Source organism: Zalophus californianus, chromosome 1 (assembly GCF_009762305.2).
Source record: "Zalophus californianus isolate mZalCal1 chromosome 1, mZalCal1.pri.v2, whole genome shotgun sequence".
NCBI lineage: Eukaryota > Metazoa > Chordata > Mammalia > Carnivora > Otariidae > Zalophus > Zalophus californianus.
In genome coordinates, this window is record NC_045595.1 from 128,634,910 (window position 1) to 128,649,359 (window position 14,450).

General features: G+C 35.7%; 1 protein-coding gene across 10 annotated transcripts in view; it reads right to left on the reverse strand.

Annotated features, from left to right (window-relative positions):
* TBL1XR1 (TBL1X receptor 1) overlaps nucleotides 1-14,450 on the reverse strand; it is a 173,800-nt gene that overhangs the window by 84,229 nt on the left and 75,121 nt on the right. For 8 of the 10 annotated variants that reach the window (XM_027583737.2, XM_027583733.2, XM_027583736.2 and 5 more), the window contains one exon: nucleotides 4,560-4,628. The exons of the other annotated variants lie outside the window; for them this stretch is intronic. The gene's annotated coding sequence lies outside the window, so the exon portion shown is untranslated. The remainder of the gene's footprint in view (nucleotides 1-4,559; nucleotides 4,629-14,450) is intronic. 10 annotated transcript variants of the gene reach the window in all.

Sequence of the window (14,450 nt, forward strand, 5' to 3'; positions counted from 1 at the left end):
GTGACTATTTAACAAGATGGCAGAAAAATCATACAAGTGGATTTACTTCAAGTACTGTAAAAACGATACTTTGACTGTAAGCCTCAGTGGGACATAGGCCAAAAAAGCAATTTTTAGGAATCATGTTAGTGGTACTGGTTTAAGTAGAGAAATATATATTAAAATAAAAATCAATATTATAGTTCTATATGATTTTATAAATTTATCTTATATGTTTCACTTATATATTCTATATTTTATATTTTAATAATACATTTATGCTATTTTCTACTACATTGATATCTAATAATACATATTATAAAATATAAAAAAGTTTATGTAAAAGCCAACTTAAAAAGGCTCCTTGGCCAAGCCCATTTGAGCATCATAATAATAAAAACTGCAATGCAATAAACATATAAAATATTTAAATCCACAAGCTCAAAGACACTTAAAACCCTTGATATAATTAGGATACCAACATCTTGCATGCTCTCATTGAAATAAGAGATCTAAGCAGTGGTCAACAGTCACCTAATATCACAGAGACAAATATGTACGTCTTAAGGACCTCCTTATGAAATATTCTGTCACCCTGACACCACAAAATAAAGTAAGAAAAACCTGAATTAGATTAAGCTCTTAGATATAACTACTGATTTGCAAAAAAAAGCACAAGGGAAAGAGAAGCTTTTTACTATAGGGATGCAATTAAAACACAGAATGAGGAAACCTCACATGGCAAATAAATTAAAAGGGAAAAAATGCAGTAAGTAAAGAGGTAGAAGAGTAGGATGTACATACCAACCAAATATAATGTATGGATTTTGTAGAAACACTGTTTATGAGCAAATGAGGAAAACTAAACTAAACGGCTATTTAGTGATATTAAGAAATTATTGTCATAATCTCATATCCATTAGAATGTTCACTACCAAGAAAGAAAGAAAAAAAGAAAGGAAGGAAGGAAAGAAGAAAGGGAGGGAGGGGAGAAAGAGAACACCACAGAAAATAACAAGTGTTGGAAAGAATGCAGAGAAAAATCAGAACCCCTGTGTACTTTTGGTGGGAATGGAAAATGGTGCAGCCACTCTGGAAAACCATATGGAGGTTCCCGTATGATCCAGGAGTCTCATTTCTGGGCATATACCCAAAAGAAGTAAAAGCAGAATCTTGAAGAGATATTTGCACACACATGTTCAATGCAGCATTATTCACAAAAGCCAAAGATGGAAGCAACCTAAATGTTCAATGACGAATGAATAAAGAAAATATGGTGTATGCATATAATGGAACAGTCAACCTTTAAAAAGAAGGATATCCTGTCACATGCTACATGCCACAACACTGATGAACCTAGAGGACATTATGCTAAGTAAGCCAGTCACAAAAGACAAAGACAAATACTGTATGATTCCACTTATACTGTAGAGAGTAGCTAACATCAAATTCCTAAAGCCAAAAAGTAAAGTAAAATAATTGTTGCCCGCTACTGCTAAGAGGGGGAAACGGGAGGTTTCTGTTCAATGGGTATCAGTAAGATGAAAAAGTTCTAGAGAACTCTTGTACAAGAATGTGAATACAGTTTACACTTACATGTACAAACTGTGCACTTAAAAATACTTAAGACGACAAATTTTTGTTTTTTTACAATTTTTCAAAAGTATATTTAAATCCCTTTTCAATAAAAAATTATTGTCGATTTTTAAAGTGTGACAATGGTATTATATATATTTTTAAGTAGTACCTTACATAGATACATACTAAAATATTTATGAATGAGGGGTGCCTGGGTGGCTCAGTTGTTGGGCATCTGCCTTCAGCTCAGGTCATGATACCAGGGTCCTGGGATCGAGCCCCACATCGGGCTCCCTGCTCGGCGGGAAGCCTGCTTCTCCCTCTCCCATTCCCCCTGCTTGTGTTCCCTCTCTCGCTGTGTCTCTCTCTGTCAAAAAAATAAATAAAATCTTCAAAAAAAATAATATTTATGAATGAAATCATGTGATACATGTATTGGCTCCAAAATAACTGGGGGAAGGAGGTGGAAGGAGACATGGAACAACGTGGTTAAAGATGACAAAAATGGTGACTACTGCAGCTGGGTGAGAGGTCATTATGCTATTCTGTCTTCTTCAGTGTACGTTTGAAAACGTGCACAATAAAAAGTTAAAATAATAATACACACTTGCTGGCCAATGGGTTCTATTAATACAATGAGATATTTACAGAAAAGAGTATGCAACATTTATTTAGGAAAGTAGCTGTAAATCATAATGATGTAAGGTGCAATTAGAGTTAAAATAACTTGTACCTAGGTAAGTGAAGAGTAAGCTAAAAAGAATAATACGAATCCTTCATCCTTATATCACAAAAGTTGAGGGTGGGGGTGGCAGAGGTAAGTTGTACATTCCCACAAAGCATTCCTTTATAGTATCTTCAGGGGAAAAAAATACAAGATACTACATAGCACAGGTTTCACTAAAAACTTGGGCATTTCTCAGGTTCAAGAGAAAACTATCACTGTGAACCAATACCTGTAAGTGCATTAGCACATCATGCAAATGTATACAAATGGCTGTGGGGTCCTCAGCTAGACCACAAGCAAGTGTGTTGTGATCTTGGCCTTCTTTATCTCTAACACTAACACTTATTTAGAACCAACATAAATGAACATAAATTTCTGTGCTCATGACTTAAAAATGATTTCAGGACTTCTCAACAAAACTGACAGATGAGTTGAAAATAATCTGATTTGAGATACAGTCTAAGAGCTGTTCCAAAAACAACACAATGTATAGTCTCTGTGAGGGGCACACTGAAAAATTCACCTGAAGATAAGCACTTAGAAGAGAGAACCACTTGCACAGCACCTGCACTTCAGATACCCAAGAAGCCTGCACAATGGATTCTCAAGGGGGACATGCCATAGATTAAGGCTCCAACAATCAAGAAAACCAACGGGTTTCAAATGTGAACTTCAAACATAAAGCCAAGGGCAGGTAATCCAAATGATGGAGTTGATTTACCACAGAGCTGTTTCTTGCATGAGAAACTGTAATGTTCCAAAGGAAACTGCAGATTTAACAATGGTTAATGAGTCACCCAAGCACCTTAAAGAACCCAGCAAGTGTCTCATAAATTAATGAAGAACCATGGATCCTTCATGCTAGGTTAAAGCCGTACAAAAAAATTCTTATTTTCTTCAACATTCCCCATTAACTGCTGAGAGAAGGAACAGGGAGAGGAAATCTTCCTCTTAAACAACATACTGACAAGTCCATCTTTAAAATGAATCATTTCCTAGGAATATGTTCACAGGTAACTCATCTCACCCACCTATCCTGGTTCTAGTTAATTTTTAGTAGCTTTTATTTCAGACTGATGCATCTACTATTTCCCACCAAATTCTATGAGCCTTTATCAGTTTCTATAGCTACTTGATTCAATGTTTAAAACAAAAATTTGAGGGGCACCTGGGTGGCTCAGTCAGTTAAGCGGCTGCCTTCGGCTCAGGTCATGATCCCAGGGTCCTGGGATCAAGCCCCGCATCAGGCTCCCTGCTCAGCGAGAGCCTGCTTCTCCCTCTCCCTGCCGCTCTGCCTACTTGTGCTATCTCTCTGTCAAATAAATAAATAATATCTTTTTAAAAAAATAAAATAAAAATTTTAATAATGTGCTACAGAAAATATTTTGAAATAGATTATCATTAAGTAATTAATTCTAAAAAACCCAAAAGGTAAAAATCTATTCTTCTACATTTATTGAACTCTAAAATACATACCAATACCATTTAGGTAAGGAATTATATTTTGTATGGGAGAATCATTCTGATTTTAGTAAACAGTAATGAGATCACTTAGCCTACAGTGAGAATAAACTTGAGAAATCTGTCCGATTTTATCATCTAATTTTACAAGAGTTTTTGCCAAAAGTCAACCAAGACATAGGCAGAAAAGAAAGCAAATCTCAACTCCTACAGAGTGGCTTTTGTGCTGTATAACATAGTTCACAGATTGTTATTCCACACAGAAAGGTTTCTAAAATGATATTTTTAAATAGTAAGAATGGTTCTCCTGAAAATCATTCACTCTCTAAAAACAGGTAAAATTTTAGCCATTTAATTGCCCATTATCTATAAATATTAAGATAAATACAATATGCAAAAAGACTATTTTAGTAAGATGACTGACAAAAACACAAAGAGCTATTATTGAACCTAAGCTTCAGTTTAACAAGAAAATTGTACTCACAAAATAGAGCCCACTTGTTAAAATACAAGATCATTGCTATATAATACTTTTCATCCTGGCAACCATAGTCAAGAGGTTATAAAATCTATGGATAATGGAAATCTGCAAACTATGGGTTCACCCTTTTCTTTTTTAATTAAATAATCAAAAAATTAATTTAAGTGCCTTACATTACACATATTTTTTTAAAACATTTCTTTACTCCAAGACATAGATGTATTTTGTCAAACTGTGAGAAACTTTAAAAATTCTTGATAGATGCTTACAAATAAAGAGAATAATCAAAAGACCAATTAAAACACTAGCATTGGGAGTGGGAGGGATTCTTACCATTGGCAGTGCATTGATGTGGGGATGTGCAATTGAATATCCGGTACCGCCAATCACAAGTTGCTGATGCTGAGAAAAAGGAAAGTAAAATATTCAGTGTGCCCTAAAACAAGTTCAGCTTAAGAAATTTCCCATACCAAATTTTCATGTCTCAAATTCTATGTACGTCTGTAAGGTCCCCATCACCAGTGATTATCCTTCTGTCCCTCAACCACTGTCATCATGAACAACAGCAGCAACTTTTGAGTAGTATGTGGCAGGCACTGAATCTTTACAACATTCCTAAAAGGCTGACACAATGAACAAAATCAGACTGGAAGAGATGAATTTGCACAAAGTGTACACTCACCCCCATTCAACTTAACTTGTGCAAATACTACTGCAACAGGGCCCAGGATAGTGTGCTCATAATCTAGGCTCATGAGCCATAAAGACTGGTATCAACTGATCTTCTACATATTCTGTTTAACAAAGACAAATGCATGATTGGTTTCAAGGTTCATCTCTTCAGAGTTTACATTTTACAGAGCTTACCCAGTCATCTGAATTGCTAAGCAACAGCACATTATTTTCTGTGAGCCTTCTGTGTCAATATATGAGGTGTTTTTCACACACCCTGTCACGGTAGCGGCTCTCGGGTGGAATGCTGACCATGGCAGATTCTCCCAGGTGCTGGGCTCTAGCACAATTTCACGCGAGAGGGCAAGCGGATGCCACAGAAAGAAAGCAGGAGCTTTACCTTCTACATCTCACTGGTGAATTTAGTCAGTAAACACTAAAAAGATAACTAAGCAAATACACTGAATAACTAGAGAAAGAATTTAATCCCTTGAAGTTTGCTCCTCTCTGATCTTATCTTTAATTGACTAGAACTCTCATTTGAGCTCACTGCCAATTCCATGGCCATACTAAACCTCAGTGCTACTATAGCACTTCCAGGTAGGCAAGTTATAATACCTAGGAATTAAATAGTATTTATTAAACATGGCACACATTTACTGAAATTATAGGTAGCTCCATCAACACACAATATCCCACCAGTCACTGGTGCTTCAAGACACTGGAGCAAGTACCAAGGTGTTTTGGCATGAGACACTTGTGAACTAGTTGGTAGACCCTTTCTAACACCTACTGGAGAAATGTTCTACAGACATCATGATCGAGTCCAAACAAATTACCACTAGGCTCTGTTTACCTCTGGGTTATCTGTCTCAAACATCAATTGTTCTATCACAAAGATTTCGAGAATTTTTGAGTTATAAGCTATATAGGGCTACTTGTTATCCAAAAACTGGCAGAGTACCCTTATCAGAGAAAAGTTCTGGCATACATTCATTCTACTTATTTATAAATAATTAACATGTGCTACTGAATCACATACATTTTAAAAACACAGAAAAGTAAAAAAAAAAAAAAAAAAAGAGAGAGAGAGATGTGTACCTATATGTCAAATGTCCTTCTTGAAAATCTCTTGTAATTTTAACCATCTTCTAAAATTATTAGATCGTGGCAGGTGAAAAGCTCATTCCAGTAGTTTAAGTATCAACTCTACCATTATCTTGTTTCCTAATCCTAGTCACGTTTCTTATATTCACATTTTTTCTTTTATAGAAATCTTTAAATTATTAGTCTGTTTTGTGGGATCTGGTTGAAAGTAGATAATATAAGCCATAAATCTACATGATCAAACACAAGTAAACTTATAAAAGTAAGCTCAGACACATGGCGATTCCCAGCAATGGAGTGAAGGACTGGGAGGGCCGCTGCTGCTCGTTGGGGCTTCCACTCTTCCAAATCCCTTTATGTGCCACCTTAGACAGGACTTTCTGACATCAGACTGAATAAGGGTACAAATTTGAACCCCTATGTTAAATATTAATATTTAATTTTTAAGATTTAAAAATGAACATAAATAGACTACTAGAGCCGTGTACCCAAATGGATACTTGTTTTCACTACTAGAGTGTATGCACACATACCACACAGAAACTCACACAAATCTATCTTTGGAAAATTCTAAATTAGATCATTCAAGTTGCTAGTCTTTCTGTTCCTCCTCTGCTTGATTCTCTTCTCTTACTTTTCTGTGATTAATGAGTCTTACTTTCATCACTCTCATACAGGTCTTTAATCTCCATTTTCTCCGATTATCCTTTCTCTACTTTTATGTTCTTCATTGACTGACTTAGCTTTTCCTTCTAGAGTATACCTTCTTAAGGGAAAGAGTCATAATAGTAACTTAATAAACATTTAAGTAGTTAAATAAATATCTCATTCTAGGATTTGAAGGGAAAATAAATAAGTGGAAAACAATATGTCAACAGGTATGCCCATTTGCACATACAATACTATCTGGAAAACTGAGGAATTACCTTTTTTAAAAAATTTTCTTTATTCCAGAGAAAGAGAGATTGAGTAGGGGGAGGGACAGAGGGAGAGAATCTCCAGTAGACTCCCCGCTGAGCATGGAGCCCGACGTGGGACTCCATCTCACCACCCTGAGATCATGACCTGAGCTGAAACCAAGAGTCAGACACTTAATTGACTGAGTCACCCAGGCACCCCAAAACAGAGGGATCTTGAAAATATACACATATACGTGTGTGTGTGTGTATATATATATATATATATATATATGGTATGATATGATAATATATATGTTGGGCCATATTTTGGTTTCTACATTAGCTGTTTTTCCTAGTCAACTCATCTAGCCATGCCCTGGTCATTTTGGAGTGCATTTATAAAGCAATCACATAATTCTTCAGCTTATGAAATGGATTATCTGAATTTTAAGATAGAATTATATATTCTACAAAAGAATTACAAAAATCTAAGGTGTATTTAAGATAATCTGACAGAATGTATATTAAAACTATTTGTACTAAAGTAATTGAAGTTGTCCAAAAAAAACCAAAATGTGTATCCATTACACTTGCCTTTATAATTTCACTTGCCCCACATCTCCTACTCTTAACATAGCATGTCACCGGAAGTCCCTCTGTTTTCTGCACACTTCTGCTGCCATAACATTACTCATTCATCTACCAGATATTTCCTTCTACTATCATTCTGGCCACAAATCTAGCCCATCTCTTTCAAGGTTCAGCCCAAATCAGCTTCCTCCCTTGATTATTTACCCCACTACTCACTGAGACACATATGAACCTCCTTTATTACAACTGTGTAGTGCCTCATTCTCTTATCATGCCTCCCCTACCAAACTTCTTGAGACCAGGGACTTATTTGTTCACCTTACTGTACCACAAAAGACCTAAGAATAGTGAACAGAAAATACACAGTTCTTAAGACCCATAAGTTGACTAAGTATTACATTATTCATGATATAATGTGGGAATAGGTACATACATATGTGAAAATAAAACACAATAGAGACTGTATTACAGCACAAATAAATCATATTGGTAAGGGAGAGCTTAACAGTGGATTTTTATTTTAAAAAATGTTTAGGAGAGCCTGGCTATATCCAGTAATTTTAGTACCACTTCCAGGAAGTGGCAAATAAAGGCTGGTATTTTGCCATTAAAAGAAAACTCAAGAGCATGTGATCAGTCACATTATAAAATTAGTGTACAACTGTCAACTATTTTGTGTACTACATAAATTAAATCCATTTGCTTTACTTCTTGTGATTCAATAAATGTTTGCAGGCTTTGGTTTTGTGTCCAAAGCTTTGCTTTTACAATCTATTTCAGAACATTTTACCTGAAGTAGATGAAGTATTAACTTTAGAATAGGATTTTAGAATAGACATAGACACTGCTAACTCAGCAGACATCTAAAATCTACCCACTACACGTGATTAGGAGAAATTTTTTTTTTTTAGGATGCAAAAAGCCTTTAAAACAGTACAACAGTTTATTCTGACTGATCTTCAAAATTACTACCCTGCAATCTCTAGAAGTAAATTTATTGATTTATAGATTTCCTGAAAAGTTAATGGATTATGGGTTTTTTCTCTCGGGAAAGGTACAAGCCAAACAAAAATGTGCCTATAATTTAAGGTAGCAACATAAATCTAATCTAGAACCTAGTTGCCAGAAACAAATTCAAGAAATTGTACCTGGTATCCTTAACAAATAGAAATTACAAATGAATTTATTTTTTTTAAAGATTTTATTTATTTGAGAGAGAGAGAATGAGAGATAGAGAGCACGAGAGGGAAGAGGGTCAGAGGGAGAAAGCAGACTCCCTGCTGAGCAGGGAGCCCGATGTGGGACTTGATCCCAGGACTCCAGGGTCATGACCTGAGCCGAAGGCAGTCGCTTAACCAACTGAGCCACCCAGGCGCCCACAAATGAATTTAAATCTGTGGAGAATTTAGGGAAATCATTCCAAGAATTAAGAGAAAAACATAATAATCCTAACATAATTAATCTGCTCAGAAAGATGTTTATTAAATGAACTTCTTGGCAAAAGGAAGTCACAGATAAAGCCCAAATTAAATTGCTTAGCACATAACTGAAAACACAACAAAAAGTGATTACCTGCAACTGGAACAATAAAAAAAAAAAAAGAAGAAAATATTTGTAAAACAAAGACTTTCATCTTCTCAATTCCATTGATCTGTTTCACATATTAGTTGTCTTCCTCCACATGGCAATCTCTAATAACATACTAAGCATTAATGCATCAAGGCCTCTAAGCAGCTAGATGTCTGCGCTCTCCTCTCCCCATTTTTATTTCCCCCCCAATCCTGTACACAGATAACATTTTAGGAATCCAAATGATGGTCTACGGCCATACCACCCTGAACGCGCCCGATCTCGTCTGATCTCGGAAGCTAAGCAGGGTCGGGCCTGGTTAGTACTTGGAAGGGAGGAATCCAAATGATGAAGCTAATGGTAAGGGGGAAAGAGCTGTAACAGCAGGAATATCCTACAGAAACCAACCCTGAGACCAGACTGAAAGCCAGAATGGTCAGACCAAACAACTCTGCCACCACTGGCTATAATTTTCCACTTCCCCTTGTTATTTAGGGGACTCAGGAAAAAATGGATTCAAAAGCTGTATATTATGATCCCAATTTCCTAAAAATCAGATACACTCAATACCACAAAACTACATCAAAAACAATTTAAACATGCATTGGTGTCTAGTCATCCTATTATTACTTAGTTCAATTGAGTTAGTTTCACTGGTAACATCATGTGTGGTTGAATTCTGTATTAAATTTATACAAAAAAATATTGTGCAAGAATAAGACAAATAGCTATCAAGTACCCTGAAATTTGCCTGTCAGAGGGTAAGCACTGCAATCAAAGACAATAAAAAACACAAATTCTCTTACAGTAAGCCACAGAGTTTTTAAAATTAAAGTTTGGTTTCGGCAGTTTCAAGTGTTATTGAAAGTCAAATTTATTTTTCAGGCTCTACATCTACCCATCAAAAATTTCCAGTTCCCTAACGTTCAAAATGTGAAGAGAATCTGAACAGGTGAAAAGGCTTAGATTCAAACCTGAGTTCTGATACTAGAAAGGTGATATAAAAACATATGGATAAATATACACTAGTGTCAGTTGCTCTAAAAATAAAAGTGAATATATCAACAAAGTAACTGTAATTTCCTTTTCCAAAACAACTGATATTAAATTAATGGTGCAACTTATAATTTATGATGCCTTAAAAATATGACAGACCTGACACTGTTTTCTTAACACAAAGCTAGTAATAGCTCAACTTTTTATCTTTTAAGTAGTTTGGGAGAAAGAAACAAGTAGAGGGGTGACAAAAGACAATAGGAATAGCATCAGGATCTAAGAAATAATAGGATGCCAAGAAAAATCAAACTTTGCCTATGACCACATATGTAGGTAGGTAGGTACCTTAGCACTTAACAAGTCAGAAGAAAAAAACTGATATAATTCCTACATCTTATTAGGTTTCTCACTTTTCCCAAGGGTTGAATATTTGATTCAAGATACCAAGAATCTGAACAGCTAATTAGGACAACACAAAAATCATTCTGCTGAACAATATATTCCCAGCAGAAATGAAACAGTTCTGCCCAGGATGCTGGGTCTTTGATTAACTGTCCTAAGAAACACCTTTCCAGATTCTAACCTAATTGTGACACAGTAGGTCCCTCACTCAAATTTAATTGGTGTATAGTAGAATCTGCACATCAGTTGCATGAAAAGCTCCCCCAGGTGATTCTAGTGGGGGTTAAAAACCACTGGACTTTGTGGCAAGAAAGGGCAGAATGGGGAGTTTTACTAGTCAGATTCCAATAAACAAACTATGGGCAGGGGTGGGGGGGTGGGGCAGCATGGAGGGATGAGTTCTTTCAAATATTAGCATTGAAAAGTGACTAGTTCTCAGAACTAGGGCGGGAACCATACTGTATCAAGTAAATTAAAAGTTTTATTCATCTGATTTTAAGGTTTACAATAAGAAACAAAAGATAAATTCAACCTCTCTCCCCAAAAATGAATTAGAAAAGAAAGGACACTAGTGAGGACATTTTAGAAAGAGACCCAGAAAAGGGACTACAAAACAGAGAAGTTATCATTTAAAAAAGCACAAAAGGAGCAATGCTGATACCTACATTTAGATGAAGTCTCCCTAGTGAGACTCTGTACGCGTGACAAAACTGTAAGTAGTAGGTAGAAATTATAGAAAGGTACTTTTTTCTGCTCAGTATGATGGAAAACTGTCACACAAATCAATTGAAATGTTCAAACAAAACCTGGATCTATCACTCAGCACGAAAGTTACTACAGTGGCGCACGATAAGGGGTCATATGTGTGCCCTGTCCAATTCCTTCCAACTCGGCATTCAAGTGTACTATTAGGCCCATCGGTAGTCTCTGTGGCACCTCTATGCAAATTAAGACTCCAGGAGGACAAATTAGGAAAAAGGAAAAAAAAAAAAAAAAAAAAAAAGGCTGTACTATGGTACAGGGGGTTAAAGAGACTGTACTGTGGAGCCACACGGTCTGGACTTGACTCCCAGGCTCAAAAACTTAGCATGCTAGCCCAAAATAAATTGTTATAAGAACTGAATAACTTAGTATTTGTAAAGTGCTAAAGAGTGCCTGGCGTAAGATTCACATGCAATCATTTTTAAATAATACATATGAGTAAAAGGAGCCCTACCCTCTGAAATGACACAGTGCCATACCAGAGAAATGGTGTGGCTGACAGTGGGGGCCCGGATGTCAGCGCCCACTCGTTCCCTTGGCTGCACACTTCTATGCAGAGCACAAACTGCCCTTTCACATTCTGCTGTGGGAGGTGCTACTATGACTGAAGAGTCCCGTTACATTAGGTCTCTCGTGAGCTGATGTAACAGCACTGCTCCTCAAAAAAAGGAATCACTGATAAAACTTTTAAGTTAGAACAGATCTGGAATGTGCCCAAACATGGTGGTTGTCCTGTGTGACCAACACAGTCACAATGAACACAACTTACTAGTGTTACAACACCGAGTGACAAAATGAACACACCTGACCCACTCAGTGAAGCAGAGAACCTCTCAATCACACTTGAAAACTAATGTTCAAATTTCTCTTTGTAACAGAAAAGGATAAGCTTCTTAACTTTTTTTAAAAAATTAAGAACATGCCAGCAGATAATTACTTAAATGAAAATTGTCATTCTGAGGCACCTGGGCGGCTCAGTCGGTTAAGCGTCTGACTCTAGACTGTGGCTAAGGGCATGATCTCAGGGCCATGGGATGGAACCCCACGTGGGCTCCTGCTGGGTTTGGAGCCTGCTGTGGATTCTCTCTCCCTCTTCATCTGCCCCTCCCCGCTTCTTCCTCTTCAAAAAAAAAAAAAAAAAATTGTCATTATCTGAAGTCTTTTGAGCACAGAGAAAATGTAGGTACATAATTAAATTAAATTAGGTATTAGGCTGAGAATTTTAAAATGTTGTATTTCTATCTACTGCTGAAGGATGTAAAAGTCACTCTTACATGTCTTTATTAAGAGTATTTCCTTACAGATTTTCACATGAAAAAGCTTAGAAACTGGTTGCCTTGAGTTCATATTTTTTAAGATTGTTATAATCTAGAAAGTACCAATAAATGCTTTGCCTTCAGTAAATCAAAACAAGCTCATTTTACTACCATGTTTCTACCAAAAAAAAAAAAAAAAAAACCACCAACTCAGAAATACTGTCCTTTAAGAAATCAGGGCTATCCTGTCTCTAGACATATGATAAATGATATATTTTTAATTCTAAAAAATGTCAAATGCTTATCTGAGGTTGGTTTGCCAAATTGGTTTACAAAAGAAAATATAAGCTGTGTTGTTGGCTTGATCAGGACACACAAATACAGAGATAGGAATAGGGATATACACACACACACACACACACACCCTTCTCTTTCTCTCTGGCTAGGCGTCATGAAAAGACCACCTTTCTTAAGTAATTTCAATTTATTTCAATACAGAACACCACTCTCCTCTCCCTGCCTACCACTCAAGTTATAATAAAGTACAAACTGCAACTATATGAATACTACAACTGCTTAATCTAACTTTTTAGCCATTCCTCAGTAATGGTCTAGAGGTTGGCAAACGATTTTTTGGTTTAGCAAGCCACATGGTCTCTGTCACAACTACTCAACTCCGCTATTATAATGCAAAAACAGCCACAGACAATACATGAAGGAATGGGTATTACTTTTTCCAATGAAACTATTCATACACACACACACACACACACACACACACACACACACACACACACACAAAAGGGTAACAAGCAATATCCTATACTGGCTACTGAAATAATTCCCAAAACCACCCAAAATTCTACTGATCCAGGATGAAGCATAAACTTATTAGATTAAATGAGCTAAAGATATTATTTAAAAAAAAAAATCAAACTAACCGACAAAGTAAAACAAATTATTCAAGCATTCTCCACTAAAACTATATAACCATTCTATGGGAAAGAAATTTTCTAAGGCATTCAAATATCATATGTGCATACAGAATAATGAAGTTCAATAAAAAAAAAAGTACTAAAACTTGAGTAGTTCTCTGTAACCTTCAGACACTTAAAAGACAGTGGAAGTAGAATGGAAAAGAACAGCTGTTCTTTCTGTTTAAAAGTTCAGTTCTTTCACATCATGTTCATATAACCATAAGCATGCCTTCATCTATAAAATGAGGCTATTATACAGTACTCTACAGGGATAGTGTACTTGATAGCCTGACAAGTATGAACACAGAGTTCAGTTTATTGTAAAACAACAACTATGATTTAAAAACAAGAGAGCACCAACCCTATTAAGTCCCTAAAGATGTTTTCACACATAATTACTACTAATAAATAGCAGCTAATTATAAATGCTCAATTTAAAAGGACACAAAAGGGTTAAGAATACTACAGTATTAAAAGATAAATTTAGGTTCTAAGCAAAAAAAAAAAAAACTGTTTATGACTTACCATGAGATTATAAAAATAACGAGAAGTATTAAAAAAAAAACAAAACCCAACAACAACAAAGAGAACAATGAAGGCACAGAGTAACAGACTAGTCCTGGAAATAAACCCTCTTCACCAGAGCAAATGGAAGCAGGAAAACATGTTCGCCGTACGTTTTGGCAAAACTAGCTGATGTTTATCAAGCAGTGGGTGAGAAGAAACGAGAGTTATTATGCATATTTTAAAGTAAGAGAAAATGAGCTTGTATTTTAGCTTTCTGACATAGTTTTATGACAAATGGACACCAAAAATCATTTCTATAATGTGAACTAAATGTTACTGCAAAAGATTTTATTTTTAAACAACCCTAAGTCATAATATAATTAACAAATACGGGAAAGAAACAAACTGTATATGTGTAATTATTTTTAAATCAACTTCATAAAACTATCCATAGAATTGCATTTAAAACAAAATGTCAATTTTCTT